Source organism: Melitaea cinxia, chromosome 20 (assembly GCF_905220565.1).
Source record: "Melitaea cinxia chromosome 20, ilMelCinx1.1, whole genome shotgun sequence".
NCBI classification, from domain to species: Eukaryota; Metazoa; Arthropoda; class Insecta; order Lepidoptera; family Nymphalidae; genus Melitaea; species Melitaea cinxia.
In genome coordinates this window covers 12,771,642-12,785,676 of record NC_059413.1, presented here as the reverse complement: position 1 = coordinate 12,785,676, position 14,035 = coordinate 12,771,642, and the positions used below count along the sequence as shown (strand labels likewise).

General features: G+C 32.2%; 1 protein-coding gene across 1 annotated transcript in view; it reads left to right on the top strand.

Annotated features, from left to right (window-relative positions):
* The window catches only part of LOC123663241 (protein I'm not dead yet), a 68,278-nt gene that overhangs the window by 2,395 nt on the left and 51,848 nt on the right, over nt 1-14,035 (top strand). The gene's annotated exons all lie outside the window — the stretch shown is intronic.

Here is a 14,035-nt window from a genome sequence, read left to right as displayed (position 1 = left end):
ATATTTGTGTTTGCTCGCAAAAAAAAAACGACTTCAATCACATAGGCAAGTAATACAACGTAGGTTGACGAAAAATTATTCAAGTAAATACGCATTATTTGATATCTCGAAAACTACCTACTTGTTAGATCGCCATTAAATTTAAATGGGACAACATGACATACACGATTCGATTACAAGAAATCGTCTAAATTGTAATATACATAAAAAAAGTACAATCGAATTGAGAACCTCCTCCCGTTTTTGAAGTCGGCTTATAAAACTAAAAAGTTTGTTTGTTTGTTTAAACGCACTAATGGCAGGAACAACTGGTTCGAATTAGAAATATATATTTTTGTGTTGGATGAACTATTTATCAATGCCTATGTATACATACAAATATTTTTCGAGCGGGTATCGAAGGTGACCGTTGGTGTAACAGACAAACCCTGCGACCATTACGCCATAAAATAAATCAAAATACCAAAACACATTAACTTTGTTTCGGTTAAGGCGGTTAAAAGAAAAACAAAGCATTTCCGCCACATCGCAAGTTTTCCTCGAGGAATATCAAAGACTGTGACATTATATAAATTCCCAACGGATGTATTAGAAATAGATCACAACAACGAATTTAAGACGATATGATTTTAATATTGAAACAAAAAACTCAAGGATCATTAAAGGAAATGTTGTGTGGGTTTATTTTATATATTAATAGTATATTAATAAGTTGAACAATATAATATTAATAATAATTGTATATTAATAAGTTCAACGAGGGTTATTATGTCTAAACAAAAAAAAAATATGCTTCAAGAAAGCTTCAAAAATTACTAGTTAATGAAGCTACGATCAGATTGTTTTATAATACAACTAGCTCACCTGGCGAACTTCGTATCACCTTATTTTTTTCTGAAATATAATAATAACATAATATATCAAAATAAAATATAGCCTATCTTTTAAGTTGGATCAAACTGCACACGGTGTGCAAATTTGACTAAAATCGGTTAAGTAGTTTAGGAGTCCATTGAGGACAAACATTGTGACACGAGATTTATATATATTAAGATTTTTATAAGTATTCGATTTCATAAAGATATTTAAAAAAAAGGTAAAATTGAAGTAAAGAACTAAAAATTATTGCTTTGGTCATAACAAGACAAGAAATACACGTAAGCTCACGATTTTACGCACAATGTCGTAACTTAATCAAGACATCACAAAAAAAAAATAAGTAATTAGTATAGATGTTATTTACAGTATTATGTAACTCGATATTTCTTTTCATCGCACGTTTAATTTAAGTTCTATCAGACTATGTCCAAACCAGTGGCTGCAGTCGTCAACGGACTTTTTGTATGTACGATTTTATTTTTGTGTTACCCACACATTAGGAATTCTAAACATTTTTGATATGATATTCAAAAATGTTTGGACTTTTTGTACTGTTTACCATTGCGGTGGAGGAAGTCTTTAAGATTTTGGATTGGAGGGAGGAGGACGAGGCATCGATGTCAACGGCGAATACACCTTCGTTTCCCCGACGATATTGTCATCTTTACGAAGACATTAAAGGAGCTAGGCCAAATACCGGGCGGCCTAAATGAGTCCTCCCGACGACCGTACGTCGACGTAACCATCTCAAAGTTGTTCAGGATTATGTCTACTTAGGCTACATCGTTCTAGGCCGAAAAGCAGTGTGGGACGTCCTTCAGCCCGCTGGACAGACGATCTACGTAATATTGCCGGTGGAGGCTGGATGGGGATTGCGAAAAACCGGGATGTTTGGCGCGTTGCTAGCAGTTGTTACATTTATGACACATTACAATATAAATTTTATCATAGACTACATTTCAAGTATAGTGTACCTTGCAGGTAAAATTAAAAAAAAAAAGCGATGTGCACTTACAAGCACTTTTCATTGTATATATATATCTAGGTCTAGACCATAATAATTATTCATACAATTAGGGCTACTATTTAACAAAAACAAACTTAAGCCAGACTCCATAATTACCATAAACCAATATTTTTTAACATTATATCTTTTTAAAACCCATAAAACTTACATAAAACGCATAGTAAAAATGCTCTGATGTGTATGGCCAGTTGATAAGACAATCTCCGAAACAAATATTTAACGTAAATATTAAATTTATTACATCCTTTTGTTTGTGGAGGGATTTAATATTGTGATTTAAGTGACCGTGTAACGGACAAGGTACATAATTTTGTGAATAGAAACATAATTTTAAATCTTTAGATAAATATTTTTTTAAAGAAGTTCACGACAACATGACACACGAATTTCGAAGGGTTTCAAGCGAAAAGTTGTTTATTAACACTGTTTAATAATGAAAGTCTGACTATTTTTCCTGTTTTCAAAATTCAATTGAGACAGTTATCTCTACCACCCCGATTAATAATAAGTAAGTAAGGTATGTATATTTATGTATGATATGTATGTGTGTATGTATTTTATACTTATAAGTTTGTAATACATTACAGTTATTCAACTATTTTCTTTACATTGTTATTTCTTGCACTGTGTCCCCCGCTATATGACACTCTCTCTCATGACCATTGGTTGACTGGAAGAGATCTCTTTTATTGATAAGTCTACCTTTGCCATCAACTATACATGTAATTTTCTGTATATTCTGTTTTTAATAAATATAAATAAGTTAATAAAGTATATATTAATTTCCTTCGTATCTTCTCCATTCTACGTGAAATTGTCGGAATCGAACGTGCTTTACTGCTACAACTAAAAGCTATCAAACAAACTAATAATTAATCAATCAAACACTATTTTAAATGCCTTCCAAACTTACTTATGTTTTGATTCTCAACCACACCGAATCTCCATTGCGTCTTTTCTAATCCATACATCATTTACGATATAATTTTAATCAAATTGACACAAATTAGGACTACCCAACAAAGCATTTAATTGAATTCCAAGGTTCCGGTTCCCAAGAAAAATATATGTACAGGGATCAAGCTCATAAAATGTATCGAACAGGAACGTAAACAGCAATAACCAATCTATTTTCGTATCTCAGATTTTAGGTCAGTACTTGGCCCTAAAATATAAGCAGACGTGAAACATTCGACAAAGACTTTCGAGGAACATCGCTAAACACATGTAATTTCCATGTATGTATGTACTCGATAAATATATATTATTTCAACGATATATTTTGACAATGAGCACATGGTATCGTAAGTACTTTATGAATCTATTTATTAAATTTCAGAGGAAATGCAAATTGATTTGCTGGATACAAGATTATCAAGGTTAAGAATAAAAAAAATGTGATTTTCTCTTTCGATTTTCTTACTGAAAAAAATCGCATCTATTAAGGTTTCTTCATAACGATTTTCTGAGATTATTTCAGTCGAGCCAGCCTATATGAGCAATGGCCAATTAGTTATATACGTATTACATATGGCTCAACAACAGTGATAATCAATTTCGTGCTAGCAAAGCTTTTTATACATTTAATATACGAAAAAATTTTTTTTATCTGGATTTGTAAATCCATTTTATGAAAACACATAAACTAAAATAAAACAGATGATGTCAACTTCCTTATAACGTAAACTAGGTATTATTTTGAATAATATTATATAACAACTAGCTGACTCGGCAAACGTTGTCTTGCCGCTAAACGCTATTTAAAAAATAGGGGTTGGTAGTAGAAGGGTGAAAATTTAGGGTTGTGGGTATTTTTCAACGCCAAATCATAATAAAATAAAAAATAATCTAAAAATTAAAAAAAAAATAGGAGTGGACTACCCTTAACATTTAGGGGGATGAAAAATAGATGTTGTTCGATTCTCAGACCTACCCAATACGCACACAAAATTTCATGAGAATCGGTCAAGCCGTTTCGGAGGAGTTTAACTGCAAACACCGCGCCACGAGAATTTTATATGTATATTAGATTTCCTCAGTAACAGAAACGTGCATAATTCCTACTTATAGAATACAAGAGGATTATATCACATGTTAATATTTTATACGTATCTACATATGTCCTTTGGTACGATTTAAGTTACAATGCGAATGGCTCCTTAACAGTCTACTTGACAAAGAATAAATAATAAAATGAACGAAAAAGAAAAAAAAACGTACTTCCATTCCTTGTTCAATGGGACAAAGAAAGTAATAAAATAGTTATTGTCAAGTTCAATCTTAAAGTTTTACAGCAAAACTTAGCATATAAAAGTTATGTGTAAAACTTTGTGGATTTCGTCTTTGTGTTCATTTTTAACTCTGAGCCCAACAAAGACGATGAATATACCTGCATGAGTCACGGAATATGCACAGAATCGTGGAAACTTTACAAATAAAGATAATTATGTTTGTTTTATCCTTTCAAAGCATTAAAATTTGTGTCTAATAAGCACAAGATTAGTACTTTTACTTAAAAATTCATTGGTGTTACGTAAACATTTATTATTTAAAAAAAATATTTTTATTTATAATTTTTAATTTGAATTTTGAACCTATGACGATATTAAAAGAATAAGTTTATAGATTTATAATCATTATTATTAATCACTCTTGCACTTTTGTGCCCCGCGCGCGATAACAGCAATTCTTATTACCATGGAAAGACTGGTAGAGATCTCTTCTAGAGATAAGTTCGCCCTTGGCAACTTTCTTTGTAACTATGATTTTTACTTGTTTATTTTTTTAAGTGCAATAAATAATATAATAAAAAAAATTGTTTTAATCAAGGTTACTATTGATTTCAATTTAGCGTAGAATTAAATCTGGTTGTAAGATTACCGTAACTAAAATTTAATACATCGCATCAATCAAATTAATACAAACATCATTAATTTATTTTTTACCCTCATATAATCGTGTTCCTAAATCGTCCATGCCTTATTTATATTACTTGAATGAACTTAGATAATTACTATTGATAATAATTCAGACATACTTAAATATATTAATACAAGTTTTATAAAAAAAGTATGTCACTCAACAATTTCAGAAGATATTCGTTGACTCCAATTGAGTAAATAATGTCTCGAGTTGTTAAGACGTCATACAACGCCTTGCACGCATGTGGAATAAATGAATTCTGAGAATGTTACAATATGAGATTCAAATCTGAAATAGGAATTATAAGATACAGTACTATACAACAGTGTTTTGTACCCTAAGTATACCAATTGCTGGAGGTTCGCATTTCAAGTACCCTCTACGAATAAATTTAATGTCCATTGTATATGAGTCTTTATTTCACCTGTTTAGTAAATAATTAAGTATGTTTGTTTAAGTCTAAATTTGATAAGATAGGCATGTAATTGATGAAGAATTTCACTTCACTTGTTTTGGTTATAAATTCATCACAATTTTCGACAGCAAATTATACATTTAAGCAAGGACGTAGGACGAAGAGTTTTAAATTTAACTCGCTGTTGTTACGTATAAATTAATTTCATTTTGGTCAATGAATTATAACAACTTGAACGAAGATCATTCCAATCTGGCTACACGACTTGGGATAAATTCCAAAAAATGTATGTCAGCGGATTCCCGGTAAAGTGTCGGATTAATATTCACTCCTTAATAGGAAAAAGCATTTACCCAGTACTTTGACATTATAGTCTCTTGAAGTACAGTATAATTAACATTACATTAGCCTGGTGATCAAAGGGTTATACTTACAAGCAATTATTATATGTATGTCAAGTGACGAAGATTCGTTATATCGAGGCCGATTAAATGGAAAGAAAGTATTTCAACTAGAACTACTTGTAAAATATATCTATATCATGAAAACAACCTCGTTTCCGTGATATTCGGTAGCATAAACAGCTACAAAGGAACAGCTACGAAATGTATTAATGCACGCGCTAGCTGCAGTTGTCTGAAAAGTGTTCAATTACTCCACTTATGCCTATCGCAGTCCAATGCTGGACATAGGCCTCCCCAAGTTGGCGCCAAAAATGGCGTGAACTCATGTGTGTTGCCCATAGTCACCACACTGGGCAGACGGGTTAGTAACAGGGCTGGATTTGTCGCACCGAAGACGCAAATAAAGTAGCTAGAAAAGTGTTTAATACATCTTCGCTTTTATTACACACCATTTAGAGACCCCTTTAATAAAGTTGTATTGTACTACGATGGAAACAAGGTGCCACTAGGGTGATAAGCAGTATGGTCCGCCTAATAGTAAGCGGTTATTGTAGTCTATCGACGCCTCAAACACCGGAAGCATCAGAAGCACGCTGTCGACTCTACCCCCACTGTCGACGAGGGTAGATGTATTTTTCTCTGCCAGTACGCATGAATGCCTCTCTAAGTGGTGTAAAAGGAACCTAGTAACGATTAGTAAATAGTCCTAACCATCAATATGTAACGGTATGATAATACTTTTTTATTTATTTACGCTCGTCTATTAATTAATGAACATGCGTCGATAAAAATTAATTAATTGAAAATAAATTGTCAAACGTGTTAACATGCCGTGACCTATGATATTGACATTAATATATAAATACGTGATAACATTCGTTTAATATCTTACGAGTGGCAGACGTGGAGTTACCTTATTATTATGTAATGGCATGACAGTCGAAACATAATGATAATGAGACGTGTATGTTTCTAGTAATTAGTAATTAAAATGGTATGGAAGATAAAATTATAATTATTAAATTTACTTACTTTTATAGGTTATGGTTTTATGTTAACATATAATAAAATTTGTCTCGACTTTCATCTTCATAATTTTCAAATTGATAGAAATGGCTTACCTCGTCCAACTCCTAGGTCATGAATTTACGATTGTATTACGCTGATGATTTTCTTAATAATTAATACGAAGATAAGTTATTTTTTTAAATTACATTATATGTAAGATATCACTTTTTGGTATGTATCATTACATATTATAAAACAAAGTCGCTTCCCGCTATCTGTATGCTTAAATTTTTAAAACTACGCAACGGATTTTGATGCGGTTTTCTATAGTAAATAGAGTGATATAAACCCTTCCACTTTATACTTCTTTGATTAAAATTGTACCACAAACCAGTCTCATTGCATACATTGCATAAAAGCAAGTACTAAAACTGATTGACGATGTGAAATATCCCATGATCTGATTCTCATTAGTGTTACATATGTAGCTTACTTCAAACCACGAGTGACAGTTATTATTTTATCTTTCGTAAGTTAAAAAGTAAAAAAAAGAAATGTATATTTTTTGCACCTTCTTTTTACGTTAAAATAATAAGAAAACCGTGATTACTATGAGCTTAGAGGGCATCCATTAATTACGTGAGTTATTTTTCGATCAGTTTAGACTCCCCCCCACCCCTTACGTGAGATTAACGCTAAAATATTTTAAACTAAATCTAATATATAAAATTCTCGTGTCGCGGTGTTTGTAGTTTTAAACTCCTCCGAAACGGCTTGACTGATTCTCATGAAATTTTGTGTGCATATTGGGTAGGTCTGAGAATCGAACATCTATTTTTCATCCCCCTAAATGTTAAGAGTAGTCCATCCCTAATTTTTTTTTAATTTTTAGATAAATTATTTATTCTTTATTTTATTATTATTTGGCGTTGAAAAATACATACAACCCTAAATTTTCACCCTTCTACCACCAACTTATATTTTTAAATAGCGCTTAGCGGCAAGACAACGTTTGCCGAGTCGGCTAGTTTATTTATATTATTCGGAAAAATAATAAACCGTTTCGGTATACTATACTTAAATGATTTAAATTAAATAAAATTCTAAGCAAAAAAAGATAAAAATAACGTTTTTTTTTTTTTATTTTACTCAATCCACGGAGACTCATGTACTTTTTCGTATAATATTTTATATTTTTTGAAAATGAGGTAAGATTTTCGATTATCCTCCCCTCGGTTTAAATGAGATTTGGTGAGATATCATTGGACGCCTCCACAAATTCTGAGCTCACGTAATTAGTGGACGTCCTTTACTCGTTGCAATACGATTCAAAAGATTTAGCCTGTAACATTTCACTTTCGGGCAAAGGCTTTTTGTTTATGTAAGAGGAGGATCAGAGCTTAATCCACCACGCTGCTCCTCTGCGGGTTGGTGGATATACGTAATTACTATGACTCTTTAATTTCTTTCCACATATGTTGACGTATTCTGTTCATAGAATGCGAAAAGTTGGTTAGTAATTATTTTCAATGATGTAAAGAGTTATGACGATTAATATTATATGCAACAAACGATGAAACTCCGTCAAAGCGAATTATAATCGGATCGTTTTTGGAACGAAATTCCTTATGGGGCGTTGCGGAGGGGTACCTTAGCCGGCAATTAAATAAGAAATCAAATAAGATTTATATGTATAGTCTATGTATGATGTCTATACAGTGTCTAATGTATAGTCTACGTGTTGACTGTTATTATTATTATATATGTTTATGAATCATTTATAAATCATTGAATTTTATAAAGTAGTATTTTGATTTTTATCGATAAAAAAATTATAATTTAAAATGTATACCCGAATAATTATTTGTTTATACCTCGAATAGAACTTGAAATTAATATTTTATAATAAAGAACTTCGTTCCTATTTAGTGTCCTACGATACCACACGGTTTTTACGCATTACATATTATTATGTTTATCTAAACTGGGCCAGACTTGCTAACGTGACGTTTGTTATCTTTTCTTCGAAAAAAAATTTTTAGACAAAGTTATTGACCTACATAACAAAAAACACAATTTTTATTTTAAAATGAACACTAACACGTGTTCCTATTCGCGAAACATGATCAAGGTCAAAAATAAACTAGTATATGGTATATATCTCCACTCACGACAGACATTTGTATTGGTCGTATAGATGTTTGTCGTGGTCTGGGCGTTTGTGCTTGTGTATTGCGTGTTTGCGGGCCCCCTAACACAAAAGATAATCCTACTGGGGGCCCTTGACTGTGAAGAGTTTATTTATTTACTAGCGACCCGCCCCGGCTTCGCACGGGTGCAATGCTGATACTAAATATACCACAGAATGTCTTTATTTACAGTGTGAAGCTAGCTTATAGCATGGTTATTAACATAATAACAACAACATTCAAATATGCGTCGTTAGTAGGGTTGCCAACCATACTTTATAATAAAGTATTCACTTTATTTTTGGTAAATATACTTTATACTTTTGCATACAAATAAAGTATATGAAAATACTTTATTTTCAATCTTTACTGTGATGCGTGAAACAAAATACTCATTATGGGTACTTAACTATTTAACAGTACACATAAGGTAAAACGGAGGATGGAAAGGATTTAAAATTACTGAACGAAATGTTAGATGTCAGATGTGGTGTTTTGAATGTGACAGGACAGGTGACAATCTGACATTTGTCACAGATGTCACTACTCACTACCAACGATATTGTAGAAAAATTGACCGTTGGCTTTGTTTATATGTAGTTAAGGAATCAATGGTTGGAAAAATGGTTTGACCTTAGCGAAGATAACTGACTTTCAATACTTCGTAACGTGTCTTTAAAAAATGCGGTAAAATTTGAACATTTTGAAATGATAATTATAAAAACTAAATTACAAGACGGATTAAATATTAAGATGCAGGATATATATTCCGAATGTATAAGACAAAAAAAAAAAAATCACTAATGATGATAAAGAATTTTCAGTGAAAAATACAGTTGAAAAATGGCAATATATACTTAAAAATGCACCGGATAGCTTACCAAATATAAAAAAAAATTCTTACTTACTCTCTGCTCCCACTACTTAAGCTTTTACTGAAAGGGTTTTTTTATTAATGAATCTAAAGTAGCGAGAAGAGAGAAATATAGCGTCAATAAATTTAATTAGAAACGAATTTTTATTTATATAAATTTAAATATTGATTGTTAAACAAGTTTGAAACATTTAAATATAACAAAAAATTTTTAGCATGTGCTAAAGGCACACAAAAATACGTTTTTAAAGCAATAAAAACATAAAATTTGAAAAATACTTTTTTTTTCTTCCAAATACTTTATTTTTTCCTATCCAAACCATTTTATACGTTTTTTTTGTCAAAAAAAAGTTGGCAACCCTAGTCGTTAGATTACACGTTGTTACAGAATGCGTTGAAGAAATAAAGGTTCACTGCTCGTTCCCCGTAGGTGATAGCGTGATAATATGTAGCCTATATGTTGACCCGACTTCTTAATAATATTCGTGCCAAATTTGAAGTAAATCGATGCAGGACTTTTTGAGTTTATCCTGGACATACAGAGAAACAGACAAAAATTCTAAAAACTATATGTTTGGCTTCAGTATCGATAGCAGATTACACCCCAACTATTCTTTTAAAAAATCTTCAATGTACAGTTTTGACTTTCCTACCATTTTATTATATGTAAAATAGATATAAGGCGACCTTGAAGATTGTCAAAAGTGACATTTGTAAAGCTAAATGCGTAAAAAGTTTAAGCTTTCAAATTCCGTGTAACAAGTATATTTGTAAACACGTACTCCCACGCAGTCCACCTTTGGATTGATTCATAACAGTAACAACAGTGAAGAAAAAAAAAAAACAAAAAATGCACGATAAAATTACAGGATGGACAAAAATTTGATTACAAGACAATTTGTGTCATCAGAAACCATTTAAATGAACAACCATGACTATGCCGTGTGTGGTGGTAAAAGAAAATAAAAAAATATATTTTCACGAAAACAAAAACTGGCGAAAGTTAACAGGGTCAGCAAAAGTAATTTGCAAATTAGGTACATACAATTTTTTTTGTCTTATTTAATAGTATCGGCGAAATACATCAAACTGTAATTAAGGACAGTTGTGGTGTAATCTCTACTGTAATTTGTAAGGATCGTTCTCTGGCTGTTAAGCTTTAGTGATAATAAAGGGAAATTTTATGATAAGAGATATACGTGTTGATTAAAGTAGGTTTTCAAGGCCTACTTTACGACCCTATCGTTGTTTTGTTATGTTTACGCGAATTGTAGTCTTTATTAATGAAACAACTTTTTCAGATTTTGTCGCGGTTTATTAGGTTTTTCGGTTTATTAGGTATCGGCAGGACTGACTGTCCTCCTTTGATAATGGTTGCTGTAAAGTATCCGAAAAGCCGGGAATGTGGAAATGCCAAATAAGGGACTTGAAAAAAGGCCAGGTCAAGAATACCCTAAACCGAAAAGCATGTATGAAGGGAATAATGAAAGTGGACGGAGCGAAAGAAGTAGATAAGGATCGTAGCAAGTGGAAAGAAGTGGTCTCTGCCTACCCCTACGGGAAAGAGGCGTGATTATATAATGTATGTATGTTATTGATAATTTCTTCCACATGCACAGCGTCAGTAACAACAGGTTCAGAATAAAAATGAAATTTGACTATTGGAACGTCTTCTGAATTTTTTGGTATTTCTATATATTAGGAGAAAACTAAATTATTTTAATTCTTACAAAGTCAACAACCGTTCAGGTGAAATGGTAGTAAAATTTCCATAAACACTGACGATCCTAAGTTCCTGCTCGGAACGGATATTTGTATATGTTATATATTTTCGGTCGAGTATTCGTCCTTGTGGGTCACCCCGTGCTATTGAGAGCTTGTTAAACCGTCGGATCGGATTGTTATCACCTGATAACGATAGTTACTATTAGTAGGAAAATTATCTGAATACATACAGTGGAGCAGCTGATTAAGCTTTTAATCCTTCTCTTACACAAAAGAGAGCTTTGTCCTGCAATCGGACATTTACAGGTTACTGCAGTTTACTCCAAAACAATTTTTTAAGCTTTCATCGTTAATATTAACACGATCATTAGAATATGTTATATGCTTCCATTTTTAATCGACTTCAAAAAAAAAAGGAGGAGGAGTATGTTCGGGGATAACTCTGTCGTTTATGAACCGATTTTGATAATTCTTTTTTTGTTAGATAGAAGTTTGGTACCATGATAAGGAAACCAGGATCTGATGATGGGATCCCAGAGAAATCGAGGGAAACTTTCGAAAATCCGCATAAGTTTTGACTGGGTGTACCGATTTTAATGATTTTTAATTTAATCGAAAGCCGATGTTTATCATGTGGTCACATTTAAATTTCATCGAGATCTGATTACAACTTTTGGAGTAATCTTTGATAACGCGTATTTACTTGACTATTTTTTCGTCTATCTACGTTGTATTACTTGTCGTCTTGTCGATATAATTGAAGACGGTTTTTCTTCGTTTGCCTGCAAACACAATTATTACATTTGTGTTCGTATCAAACGGTTAAATTTTTATACGCAATTGTTTATAATTTAAGACAAAATTATTTTTTAGAAAAAAAAAATTGCGGTACTATCGTAAAGTAATTCAGAAATAAAAGTGTCGATAGTGCCGTGAAAGCTTAAGAATTTAAAACTAGTACAGTATCAGTACCATCATGTATAAACAGGAGCTCCATGCCAAATTGAAATTTACAAAGAAGGCAAAGTTTGCGAAGAAAAGTTAACTGACCCTAATTTAAAACTTAGGTATATTGCATATTATTTTATTCAAACATTTTTAACAGTAAAGATCACTTTTTTATAAAGATAAAATTTCAAAGATCAATATTTGTTTCCGACAGCATGTGATTCAAGACTTACCATAGATTAGTATCAAAATGAGTTTAGAAAACTTAAAAGAGATCTTTCTCAGAATGAATCATACAGAGACCAATTGGTACAAAAGAACTGTTAATTTAATTTATTATAAAAATTTGAATGCTTAATTTTGTAATGGTTTTTCGAAAAATAAACATAAAACGAAACATTGCAAATAAAGCTGAACAGATGAAGATGGTTGCAGATTCTTATACATTTATTACTACAAAGATATGTTTACTGTCAATTAACTATAAAAATGACCCTGCAAAGTAAAGGCAATAAAGTCGTCATCAATAAAAAATAGCCATGAATTGTACCTGTTGCGCTGGCGGTTGCGGGTTCGATCCCCACACATGACAAACATTTGTAGTGGCCATACAGGTGTTTGCTGTGGTCTGGGTGTTTGTGTAGTCCTTTTGGGTCTCCCCACCGTGCCTCGGGGAGCACGTTAAGCCATCGGTTCCGGTTGTTATCATGTACACCTGATAGCGATCGTTACTCATAATAGGGAATATATCCGCCAACCCGCATTGGAGCATCGTGGTGGATTAAGCTGTGATCCCTCTTCTACATGGAGAAAGGCCTATGCCTAGTAGTGGGATATTACAGGCTGAAGCGTAAGCGTACTATAAAAAATATATTGTAAAGAAAAAAAAATGTAATATGGGTAATTTAGACACTTGACACGGACCTCTCTTTCGTTCCGCACGTTGTTTTGTCTTTAGTTTTGATGAATGAAAACTTGATAAATGATTTGGGTTTACGATACCATTTTTCATAAAATACATTTCAAAAAGATAAACTAATCTAAAATAAATCTTGACTTCACTTTCTTCTTCGTTTTGCTTTCCTGCTTTATCATCAAACCCTGAACACGGTCTACGTCAATCCACTCCAATGTCAGTAAGAAGTTGCTTCATTTGCGTATGTCTTTAAAGCATGCACCATGCGGTCACAATTATTATTTTGTTTGAATAGAATTTAATAATAAATTTTAAATCAATCAGAAATAGGCAATTAAATCATTTTATTGGTCAGAATTCCAAGCGAATTTAAACTATGTACATGTTTTGAGTTTTGACACAATAAAACCACACGATAGCACATATTGCGGTTGACGCTTACATGTAATGGTCAGCTGACTTTATTTTCCTTCAAGATAGCAAGTAAACTATAATCCGATCCGGCTCCGGCTCCCGGACCATAAGTATTTAACGTGTTATAATGAGACTAATTATTTGATGTGGTTTTTCTTGCGTACATCCCGATAATCTTAATAGTTGTAATTTTATGACTGTATAAGATTTTATTCAGGTTTTAGGTCAAGAAAGGACCGTAATGACCAAATTTAAAGCTTAAACTTACTATCTATGTTTGTTTGGTAATCGTTACATTTAACGCTTGGTGGAGA